Source organism: Trichogramma pretiosum, unplaced genomic scaffold (genome assembly GCF_000599845.2).
Source record: "Trichogramma pretiosum strain Unisexual culture from Peru unplaced genomic scaffold, Tpre_2.0 scaffold80, whole genome shotgun sequence".
NCBI lineage: Eukaryota > Metazoa > Arthropoda > Insecta > Hymenoptera > Trichogrammatidae > Trichogramma > Trichogramma pretiosum.
Window position 1 is genome coordinate 551,687 of NW_019641650.1, and position 11,310 is coordinate 562,996.

Below are 11,310 nucleotides of genomic sequence, written 5' to 3' on the forward strand. Positions count from 1 at the left end.
TTTTACGATAATTTCATGTGAAGACATTGTAACTCTATATTCTCTCTGTATTATCTTGGTAATAAATGATAATATTCACTCGTGAAATTCACATACATTTTATATAAAATTCATTTATGATCCACAGGAATTTCATGTATATTTTACGTGAATTTCATGTGTACTTTTTGATCAATTTTACGCATATTTTACGTCAATTTCACGTAAAAATTTTTCATCAAATTCCCCTCGAAATATTTGACGTTAGATACACGTGAAATTTACATGAATTTTACATGAACTTTTCACGATACTTGTCACCGGTAACCTTAGTAGTCTAGCTTCAATTTCCGAAATATTTATATTACAACTACTAGAAAAATCATTGAAAAAAGGAAAAAAATATTTAGAATAATGTTATGGTGATAGTTCGATTTTATTATTAATCTATCATAAAATGCGCAATTTAATTTGTGCTTTTCAAAAGTAAATATTTTTCTATCCAAGCGATTGTGTTTGTGTGCGAGTGCGCAGAACGATGTCCATGTACGACGACGAATCCGAAAAGAGTTTCCATGTCGAAAACGAAGTCGGCGAAAGCCACGACTACGATTTTAAATACGTGGATCATCTTAACCAAAAAAAACCACTAAATCAGACAGATTGAAGAGCTTACGATTACATAATATGCAAACGATAACATTCTGTCTATGTTGCTTAAATTTGAATCTACGTCATTGCTCAACAACGATCCGGTAACTTTATTAAAGCCATGAGCCATTGCGCATAGAAGTAATGTCTGGCTCAATTTGTCCAGGGTGTCAACCTCTTAAGTCTCATATTCTTCGTGGCCTTCTCCAAGTCTATGGTCGCAAATCTGTAGACAAATAATGTTAAGGAATATTGCTGATAAGTTATGCCTTGTAACAACATAATTCTTATTAACTAGTTCAACAAATAACAATGGAGAAATTATTGATATCGCAATTAACGGTCACGTGTGAAGCCAAATTCTTGTCACAGTGAGAAATGATTCCGTTCAAAAATTCGTATGTGTTTCGTGTTCACTGTGTCATAAATACTTGCTCATTTATGTAAAGAGTATAAGATGTATTCACACTGTAGAGATTTTTCTCGAGGATATCATCGAAGCCATACCTTCAGAACACATTAAAATGAAATTTTCCCATGAACTTCGTGTACTTACCAACAACGTGTCTGCAATCCTGCCCAGTCATTCGGAGAGAAAGGTAGAGTCTTTGCGATGGTTGAATTAGGTTATTATCAGCTCGAAATACTGTCTTGTCTCCTTAAATAAATCTGCGGACGAGGTTCACGGATTTTCCTGAAATTTTGGTATGTTATAGTACATTGAAAAAAGGTCCCAAAAACAAAATTTTAGACCCCCAGCTTCTATTTAAACGTCCATCTTCTATTTATATTTATTCTGAATCCCTAAAGTAATTAACACCACTCACTCAACAGCGATCCAGTAACTTTATCAACGTTGTGGGCCATTGCGCATCGAAGTAATGTCTGGCTCAATATGTCCGGGACGTCAACCTCTTAAGTCTCATATTCTCCGTGGCCTTCTCCAAGTCTTTATATTCGCAAATCTGTAGACAAATAATGTTAAGGAATATTGCTGATAAGTTATGCCTTGTAACAACATAATTCTTATTAACTAGTTCAACAAATATCAATGGAGAAATTATTGATATTGCAATTTACGGTCACGTATGAAGCCAAATTCTTGTCACAGTGAGAAATGATTCCGTTCAAAAATTCGTATGTGTTTCGTGTTCACTGTGTCATAAATACTTGCGCATTTATGTAAAGAGTATAAGATGTATTCACACTGTAGAGATTTTTCTCGAGGATATCATCGAAGCCATACCTTCAGAACACATTAGAATGAAATTTTCCCATGAACTTCGTGTACTTACCAACAACGTGTCTGCAATCCTGCCCAGTCATTCGGAGAGAAAGGGAGAGTCTTTGCGATGGTTGAATTAGGTTATTATCAGCTCGAAACACTGTCTTGTCTCCTTATATAAATCTGCGGACAAGGTTCACGGATTTTCCTGAAATTTTGGTATGTTATAGTACATTGAAAAAAGGTCCCAAAAACAAAATTTTAGACCCCCAGCTTCTATTTAAACGTCCATCTTCTATTTATATTTATTCTGAATCCCTAAAGTAATTAACACAACTCACTCAACAGCGATCTGGTAACTTTTTCAACGTTGTGGGCCATTGCTCATCGAAGTCGTGTCTGGCTCAATTTGTCCGGGACGTCAACCTCTTAAGTCTCATATTCTTCGTGGCCTTCTCCAAGTCTTTATATTCGCAAATCTGTAGACAAATAATGTTAAGGAATATTGCTGATAAGTTATGCCTTGTAACAACATAATTCTTATTAACTAGTTCAACAAATATCAACAGCGATCCAGTAACTTTATCAACGTTGTGGGCCATTGCGCATCGAAGTAATGTCTGGCTCAATTTGTCCGGGACGTCAATCTCTTAAGTCTCATATTCTCCGTGGCCTTCTCCAAGTCTTTATGGTCGCAAATCTGTAGACAAATAATGTTAAGGAATATTGCTGATAAGTTATGCCTTGTAACAACATAATTCTTATTAACTAGTTCAACAAATAACAATGGAGAAATTATTGATATCGCAATTTACGGTCACGTGTGAAGCCAAATTCTTGTCACAGTGAGAAATGATTCCGTTCAAAAATTCGTATGTGTTTCGTGTTCACTGTGTCATAAATACTTGCTCATTTATGTAAAGAGTATAAGATGTATTCACACTGTAGAGATTTTTCTCGAGGATATCATCGAAGACATACCTTCAGAACACATTAAAATGAAATTTTCCCATGAACTTCGTGTACTTACCAACAACGTGTCTGCAATCCTGCCCAGTCATTCGGAGAGAAAGGGAGAGTCTTTGCGATGGTTGAATTAAGTTATTATCAGCTCGAAACACTGTCTTGTCTCCTTAAATAAATCTGCGGACGAGGTTCACGGATTTTCCTGAAATTTTGGTATGTTATAGTACATTAAAAAAGGGTCCCAAAAACAAAATTTTAGACCCCCAGCTTCTCTTTAAACGTCTATTTTCTATTTATATTTATTCTGAATCCCTAAAGTAATTAACACAACTAACTCAACAGCGATCTGGTAACTTTTTCAACGTTGTGGGCCATTGCTCATCGAAGTCGTGTCTGGCTCAATTTGTCCGGGACGTCAACCTCTTAAGTCTCATATTCTCCGTGGCCTTCTCCAAGTCTTTATATTCGCAAATCTGTAGACAAATAATGTTAAGGAATATTGCTGATAAGTTATGCCTTGTAACAACATAATTCTTATTAACTAGTTCAACAAATATCAACAGCGATCCGGTAACTTTATCAACGTTGTGGGCCATTGCGCATCGAAGTAATGTCTGGCTCAATTTGTCCAGGGTGTCAACCTCTTAAGTCTCATATTCTTCGTGGCCTTCTCCAAGTCTATGGTCGCAAATCTGTAGACAAATAATGTTAAGGAATATTGCTGATAAGTTATGCCTTGTAACAACATAATTCTTATTAACTAGTTCAACAAATATCAACAGCGATCCGGTAACTTTATCAACGTTGTGGGCCATTGCGCATCGAAGTAATGTCTGGCTCAATTTGTCCAGGGTGTCAACCTCTTAAGTCTCATATTCTTCGTGGCCTTCTCCAAGTCTATGGTCGCAAATCTGTAGACAAATAATGTTAAGGAATATTGCTGATAAGTTATGCCTTGTAACAACATAATTCTTATTAACTAGTTCAACAAATAACAATGGAGAAATTATTGATATCGCAATTAACGGTCACGTGTGAAGCCAAATTCTTGTCACAGTGAGAAATGATTCCGTTCAAAAATTCGTATGTGTTTCGTGTTCACTGTGTCATAAATACTTGCTCATTTATGTAAAGAGTATAAGATGTATTCACACTGTAGAGATTTTTCTCGAGGATATCATCGAAGCCATACCTTCAGAACACATTAAAATGAAATTTTCCCATGAACTTCGTGTACTTACCAACAACGTGTCTGCAATCCTGCCCAGTCATTCGGAGAGAAAGGGAGAGTCTTTGCGATGGTTGAATTAGGTTATTATCAGCTCGAAACACTGTCTTGTCTCCTTAAATAAATCTGCGGACGAGGTTCACGGATTTTCCTGAAATTTTGGTATGTTATAGTACATTAAAAAAGGGTCCCAAAAACAAAATTTTAGACCCCCAGCTTCTCTTTAAGGGGGGGGTATAGTTAATTTTTAGTTATTTTTGCTCATTTTTGAGATTAATTTTTTGAAATCTAGTAATGAAAATGTAGCAATATCGATTTGTACACTAAAAAGCATCACTTCAAAAGTACTCAGCTAAATTTTTGTTGAAAAATATTGAAAAATGAGCCTGGGGGATCGGTTTGAAGAAAACACGTCGAAAAATGCGGTGTACACGATAACTCCTCGCAGAATCATCAGAAACAAGCCTAATGACATTTTTTTATTAGTTTAGAGGATTCTGAAGGTACTGACGTCAAGTTTTTTAAAATATTTTCATTTTTGAAAATTTGGCGTGATTTTGAAGTTGAAAAAATGGGAAAAAATCGAAAAAGTGCACTTTTTTTTTCGGAAAATTGTTAAAAAAAATGAAAATTTTCGCAAAAATGAAAATATCTCGACGTCACTACCTAGTAAAATAGTTAATAAATAACGGTGTAAAATTTCAAAAAGATCGGTCAATAAGTTTTTGAGATATGATGTACACCGTCTTTGAAAATGCTATTGTTCAGGAAACGCGTTGTAAGATTTTGAGGTCCAGTCCTTCTTCCTTATTGCACGTGCGTTAAAATGGCAATATCTTGGTTAATTTTGCTCCGATTGGCTTAAAATTTTAACTGAATACTCTTGAATGTATATAGAATCGAATAAGACATTAAAAAAAGTATCGAAAATTTTTGCGAAAAATACCATACCCCCCCCCCTTAAACGTCTATTTTCTATTTATATTTATTCTGAATCCCTAAAGTAATTAACACAACTAACTCAACAGCGATTTATGGTCGCAAATCTGTAGGCAAATAATGTTAAGGAATATTGCTGAGAAGTTATGCCTGGTAACAACATAATTCTTATTAACTAGTTCGACAAATAACAATGGAGAAATTATTGATATTGCAATTTACGGTCACGCGTGAAGCCAAATTCTTGTCACAGTGAGAAATGATTCCGTTCAAAAATTCGTATGTGTTTTGTGTTCATTGTGTCATAAATACTAATAATATGATATAATATAATGCATATGAGGGCTTTTCGAGTACCCTATTTTTCGAGTTTTACTCGACTCGAACTCGACTCGTCAAGATTTTTTGAGTACTCGCACAGCCCTAATGCAAATTAATATAAAATAATAAAAAGGAACCGTTCCCTCCACGTTGGTCAAAGGCGGTTCATCATGCTGCAGTAGAAACTTGGTCACTCTATTGTGGTCGATGGCCACGGTCAAGCATATTGGAGAATTTGATGAGAGCGAGGCCATTGGGATCTAGCTCGAGTTTGAAGAAATTCTCGACGATTTCATGGAATCCATACCTATGGAATACATTAATATAAAATGAAGTTTTCAGAATGATCTACGTTAAATCTTAACTTAGCGGTCCTGCTTAGTCATTCGGAGAGAACGGGAGAGAGTCTTTCAGAGCTGCGACGAGTGTGAGCCGATTTTGAGCGAGGCCGTTGGGATCTAGTCCGAGTACAAAGAATTCCCCGACGATGTCATCAAAGCCATACCTACTCGGAGAGAAATAACAAGGTTATATCCCATCGCAGATGTCCACGGTATAGGGGAGAGACGGGCTTGAGTGCCACCCAAAATTTAAACTTGCGTCCAGAAGCGAATTTTTAAAATTTTTCCAATCTGAAACAATCATTGCAAAGGCGAGCTCAAGCTCTATAACATATATTAAAATTGAAATATTATAATGAAATTTCAATTTTTTATTGAATTTCAAAAAATTTGTCACAATTGCCCGTCTTTTTTCAATGGCGGGCAATTGTGCCATAGGAGTCGGGCACGAGTGTCATGTATATTATCATGCAAGAAATACATGCGCGTGTGAGAATAATATAATTTTTTACTCAAAAACAATGAAGTTTAGAGAAAAAGTTTATGGAACAAGAAAGTCTCAACATTTATCGAGAAACATTCTCATAAATTTTCAAAATTTTTTGAGATTTTTTTAAGAGATTGCCGGAATATCGGATTGTCGGAAAATTGAAAATCGTCTCCGAAAATTCTGAAAAAATTCGGGGCTTTTCTTTTATAAATTTTAAAACTTTTTTGTTTTATAGACTTTTTCTCTAAACCCAATGGTTTTCAAGATAAAAATCGAGTTTGGTTTTTTATAAACATTTCACTTGAGGGACGCCATTTTGTTAGAAAAAGTAGATAAAAAAATTTGGGAAAATTCCCTACGGTACTTCTACACCTATGATTACCTCTGATCATATTTATATCTTGAGTTTTATACTGCAACACTTAGAAAAAATGTCTTAAAGTTGATTTTTCGCACAAATTTTTACGTTTGTTTTTGTTTAAACAACCATAACTTTTTGACGAAGCATCAAATCTTAAATTTGAGCCCGGATTCTAAAAGGGCATTAAATTTTACATAAAATTATGGGTCAAAATAATACTTTTTTACAAAACCGTGCGCACGTATGTCACCGATCTTGACGCGCTTTTGGTATGTTATAGTACATGGTAAAAAGGTCCCAAAAAAAATGTTTAGACCCCCTCCCCCCTCCTACCCCCCACTTCCGGTATAAACGTCCATTTTCGATCTATATTTTTTCTGAGGACTTGAAGCAATTAAAAAATCTGTAAAAATTCACAAAAATACTTTTTAACAATCCAAACAACCTTAAATTTTTTCAGATTTTTTAAGTGCTTCAGGCCTTCAGAAAAAATCATTGAAAATTCTGAAAATCGAGATACGGCGATATGAGCCGATAAAATAAACGGAAATTTTTTCAGTTTTTTATTGCATTGGAAAACATAACCTCAATTTTTTTCAGATTTTTTCAGATGACCTAACGCACCTTTTGAAGCCAAAAACCGCTTTTTTTGACGAAAATAATTTTTTTAGGACGGTACGGAGCCTCAAAAAATCTGGAAAAATATTTTTCTTGTTTTTTTCATTAAAATACATAACCTCAAATTTTTTCAGGTTTTTTAATTGAAGGCCATAGCTTCTAAGGCCGGAAAATGCTATTTTTAACAAAAAAAGGTTCCTAGAACCCGATGGTTCCGGTGAAAAAATTTGAAAATATTTTTAAAAAAATTTTAAAAAAATTTAAAAATTTAAAAATTTAAAAATTTGAAAAAAATTTAAAAAAATAAATAAATAAATGGAAAGTGCATAAGCATTGATAATATTACAAAAAAAATTACATTTAGGAAATTTCAGCAAGAATTTCGGGGAAAAGCAAGAATTTTCGAAAGAATTGTTGACTTCACCGCTTAATATATGAGACGGGCTCCAAGCCCCCTGCAGGCCCTTCTGAGAAGAAGGTGTCTTCTAACGAAAGAAAGAGAAAGAAAAAATATATAAATAAGAAATTTCTTAAAACAATTGTGTCTTTTTTCTCATTTCTTTCTATGTCTCATGTCTCATACAGTTATAGAAAAGTACATAGGCATTAAAGTTACAAGAAAATAAAAAAATGAATGAAAAATTTAAAAAATTTAAAAAAATAAATAAATAAATGGAAAGTGCATAGGCATTGATAATATTACAAAAAAATTACATTTAGGGAATTTCAGCAAGAATTTCGGGGAAAAGCAAGAATTTTCGAAAGAATTGTTGACTTCATCGCTTAATATATAAGACGGGCTCCAAGCCCCCTGCAGGCCCTTCTAAGAAGCAGGTGTCTTCTAACGAAAGAAAGAGAAAAAAAAAATATATAAATAAGAAATTTCTTGAAACAATTGTGTTTTTTTCTCATTTCTTACTATGTCTCATGTCTCATACAGTTATAGAAAAGTAGATAGGTATAAAAGTTACAAAAAAATAAAAAAAAATGAAAAATTAAAAAAATTAAAAAAAAATAAATAAATAAATGGAAAGTGCATAGGCATTGATAATATTACAAAAAAATTACATTTAGGGAATTTCAGCAAGAATTTCGGGGAAAAGCAAGAATTTTCGAAAGAATTGTTGACTTCACCGCTTATAATATAAGATAATATATAAGATTTTTTTTTTAGGGAATTTCAGCAAGAATTTTGGGGAAAAGCAAGAATTTTCGAAAGAATTGTTGACTTCACCGCTTAATATATAAGAAGAAGATATCCGAGTGCCGCACAGCGCGGCATTATCTAGTCGAATCATTAAATTTGTAACTCGCTGTAAAAGTATCTAAATGCACCTAGAAGAAAAATGTAACGCATCATTTCGATGGGAAATTTCCTCAGCTTTCCGATGATGAGCTCAGATTTTCCGAAATCTTCCACCCTACCCGGGAAAATCGACGGAAAAACTTTAAACTCAATTTTCCGGAATAAACCGAAAAATTTCGAAAAATCTGAGCTCATCATCGGAAAGCTGAGGCAATTTCCCATCGAAATAATGCGTTACATTTTTCTTCTAGGTGCATTTAGATATTTTTACAGCGAGTTACAAATTTAACGATTCGACTAAATAATGCCGCGCTGTGCGGCACTCGGATATTTGACATCAAATGTTGTTTATCAACACTTATTTATCAACTTTTTAATAGGATTAAAATTTCTAAATTCATATTTAGGTATGTACTTTCAATTAAAAATGATAAATGTACAAAATTCATCGTGCAACATTTATTATTTTGTACATTTATCGAATTTCCCATGTTATTTAAATTATTTTCGTCAAAAAAAGCAGTTTTTGGCTTCAAAAGGTACGTTAGGTCATCTGAAAAAATCTGAAAAAAATTGAGGTTATGTTTTTCAATGCAATAAAAAACTGAAAAAATTTCTGTTTACTATATCGGCTCATATCGCCGTATCTCGATTTTCAGAATTTTCAATGATTTTTTCTGAAGGCCTGAAGCACCTGAAAAATCTGAAAAAATTCAAGGTTGTTTAGATTGTTGAAAAGTATTTTTGTGAATTTTTTCAGATTTTTTAATTGCTTCATTTCCTCAGAAAAAATATAGATCGAAAATGGACGTTTATACCGGAAGTGGGGGGTAGGAGGGGGGGAGGGGGTCCAAAATAGTACTCTATGATACTAGTGGCATAAGTAACACTTTTTGGCACGGCGTAGTTTAGGGCCCGAGCGCAGCGAGTGGCGCCACCCCGTGGAAGTAATTGTAACTTACCTTGTATGCGGTTCTCCTTCGAAGAGAAAGCGAGAGAAAGAGAAAGTGTGCTGCGATGTGTGCGATGGTTATGTTGTGCGACATGTGCATCGAGTTTATTCAGTGTAGTCTTGTTCTTGTAGTTGGTATTGATCACGAAGTTGATGAGTGATTCTGATTATGTCTCGGTGTTATCGGATTTCATGGATTCCGTGAGAATTGATTTTTTTAGACGAAAAAGCCTCGGAAAAAAAGATGTTCGATCTTCCGATTTTTTGGATAACGTTGATAAAGAAATGCGTACCGTTATTCTTTGCTTAAATAGCTGTAATTTCACGTAAGCTCTTCAATCAGTCTCATTTTTTTTGATTAAGATGATCTACGTGTTAAAAATAGTAGTCGTTGATTCCGTTGACTCCGCTATCGCCATGAAAATTCTTATCGGATTCCTCACCGTACATAAACATCGTCCTGCACACTCACACACAAACACAGTCGCTTGGATGTTAAAATATTTAATTTTTCTGTATTATTGCTGAGTGGCATTGGCTGCTGCAAGTGCTCGCAGCCAATGCCACTTTTTTTCGTTCTTCACTCGTGGACTACTTAAACTAGACTAATGTAAGTAGGTAAACCTAAGCCATCGAGCGGAAACACAGAACAATTAAGACCTGTACACGAAAGTACTGTAAGAGAATTTCGGTTTCAGTATCACCGTTCCAGTAAAGCGCGATCAAAAAAATCTCTCCTGAAAACTTGCGGAGAAAAAAAGAGAGTTTTTTTCGCCGCCGATTTCTAAGATAGATTTTTTTGACCGCATTCGCATGAGTGATTGTCTTCGTACACGGAAAAACTTTTGACCATGTTTCACACTCGAATGCATAGAGATACATTCGCGCTCTGAGTCGAGCACAATTCATGCTCAGTCTCAAGCGCGAAACACCCTCGGGTTCTAATGATTGTGAACTAATATTGAAACTTGGATTTAATTTTAGGTAAACTTGCCATATTTCGAATACTCATAAAAATCGTTCTTTTTCATTTACTGTAAGTATGGAAATTTTGAAAATTTTTATAAAAGTATCGTCTGCACGGCAATCGAGTTCGAGACTATTGGCCTCGAGTCTGTGACATGCAGCGCCCATGGTGTCAGGCAAATGAACTGTGAGCGGTCAATGCTAGTCAGAGTTTCCCTACAGATAATAAGCTATTTGCCTATAGAGTAACTCGCAGAAATGCTTGTTTTATCAATGTAATGTTGTATTATCAATGATTGTTTATATATCAGTTGTTTATGGTGGGTGCCTTCGTAAATACATGCAATCGTACACATTTGTAGGCCTCCCCCAGTTCATGATACCGCCACCGCGCGCTTGGCGCTGCAGTCGAGACTCGAGGCCCATACTTTCACATCTATTGGGAAGTAATGCGAGTGCCCTGGAGGGGGAAAAAATCCAATATGTCCTCTATAGCCATGAGGTTTAACATAGGAGTGTATGGGAGGTTTACAGTTTTTCGCTCATATTTCAAAAAATATGCAAATTTTCGGAAAACTGAGGACATCAATCGATTCCTCGTCAAATTTTACATCGGAAATGATTGTCGACTGCAAAAGTGTTAGTGTAAAATTATTCACAATATCGAGTTAAACAGAGAAATTCGACTATGAAACGGGGCTCTCGCTTCGCTTTGACGTGATTTTTATTTGTTTAACTCGATATTGTGAATAATTTTACACTAACACTTTTGCAGTCGACAATCATTTCCGATGTAAAATTTGACGAGGAATCGATTGATGTCCTCAGTTTTCCGAAAATTTGCATATTTTTTGAAATATGAGCGAAAAACTGTAAACCTCCCATACACTCCTATGTTAAACCTCATGGCTATAGCGGACATATTGGATTTTTTCCCCCTCCAGGGCACTCGCATTACTTCCCAATA

The 11,310-nt window shown here is 34.9% G+C and overlaps 1 long non-coding RNA gene across 3 annotated transcripts; it reads right to left on the reverse strand.

Moving 5' to 3' along the window:
- Window positions 1-399: 399 nt before the first annotated feature.
- LOC111693879 lies at window positions 400-4,205 on the reverse strand. Of its 3 annotated transcripts, none has more exons than XR_002763510.1 (9): window positions 4,063-4,205; window positions 3,157-3,294; window positions 2,886-3,023; window positions 2,437-2,555; window positions 2,197-2,334; window positions 1,926-2,063; window positions 1,458-1,595; window positions 1,187-1,324; window positions 400-856 (listed from the first exon to the last, which is right to left on the reverse strand). It is a non-coding gene; the product is annotated as an uncharacterized LOC111693879 (long non-coding RNA). The 3 variants fall into 3 exon arrangements; XR_002763509.1 differs by having other exon boundaries at window positions 2,404-2,555; XR_002763511.1 differs by lacking the exon at window positions 4,063-4,205 and adding an exon at window positions 3,364-3,538 and having other exon boundaries at window positions 2,404-2,555.
- Between the last annotated feature and the right edge of the window lie 7,105 nt (window positions 4,206-11,310).